This window comes from Taurulus bubalis, assembly GCF_910589615.1.
Source record: "Taurulus bubalis genome assembly, chromosome: 6".
Classification (NCBI taxonomy): domain Eukaryota; kingdom Metazoa; phylum Chordata; class Actinopteri; order Perciformes; family Cottidae; genus Taurulus; species Taurulus bubalis.
The window spans coordinates 3,600,120-3,601,333 of record NC_136594.1 but is presented as its reverse complement, the minus strand read 5'-3'; positions in this window follow the sequence as shown (position 1 = coordinate 3,601,333).

Genomic DNA, 1,214 nt, shown 5'->3' with positions numbered 1-1,214 from the left:
CCTGCCTGCGCGTCCGCTGCACGGAGCTGTGGGGGTGAGAGCGTGAGAGGGTGAGAGCGTGAGAGGGTGAGAGGAAGAGCCCACGCGGATCTGATCCTCTCTCGTGGAGTGGAGGAAAGGAGCTGAGCCGCCGAGGGGTGGGGTGGGAGTCTGGCGAAACAAGCCGTGACACACACACACACACACACACACACACATACACAGCGTGTCTCCTCCCTCTGAGTGGAGATGCAGCAGCTCTCTGCGCTGGAATGGTGGCTCTGCTAAGCCCCGCCCCCAGCGGAGGACCCGATTGGCTGAGCCGGGGAGGGAGAGAGTAATGAGGGGAGGAGGGAGGGCTTCAGGAAGCGGCCTCTCTCTCCCTCTCTCTCTCTCTCTCTCTCGGCGTACGTGCAGAGGAGCGAGGCGCGCGGCGCGGTGACGTCATCGCCCTCATCCCGCAGCATCACATGCAGCTGAAGGTCATCAGAGAGACAGACCGCAACATCCGGGCAACAGGCTGCAGTTAGAGAGGCAGCTTCTTATCTCCTGCAACACACTCTCTCCTCACCCCTCTCTCCTCTCTCCTCACCCCTATCTCCTCACCCCTCTCTCCTCGCTCCTCTCTCCTCTCCCCTTTGAACTTAATTGCCTAAAATGGCCTAAAACCTTGTAGGTTTCTGTTTAAGGCCCAGGATCCAGAAGCTTGGGCCCTCATGTGTGTTGGGAAGACGTGAAAGGTCTTAAAGCGCGGTTCACCTCCTGGTTTTTACTCTGGGAGTTGTCAGCTTTATCCCCCGGTCTTCTAAAAACACACCTGTGCTTTTACAAACTCACCAGTCCCAACAAATATAAAATATATATACATAAGATAACAAAAAGAAAGGAACTTCCTGCTCCTCTGTCTGCCAGCTGCACAAATCTAACAAAACAAAAAAGGCAGGTTTTTTTTACAAGCTTTGTGAAATGTGTACATATATATTGACCAGAGGCGTCAAAAGTATTCACATTCATTACTCAAGTAGAAGTATAGATACTAGGGTTTAAAAATACTTCTGTAAAAGTATCAACTCAAGCTTTTTACTTAAGTAAAAGTGTAAAAGTACTGGTTTAAAAACTACTTAAAAGTATAAAAGTAAAAGTAATGTAAGGGGAATGTTTTTTTTCCCATTAAGGACAAACTCTTAAGCCGCGTCTCAGGGGCCTATAGTGCACTACCCCACCTCCCCCAAAAC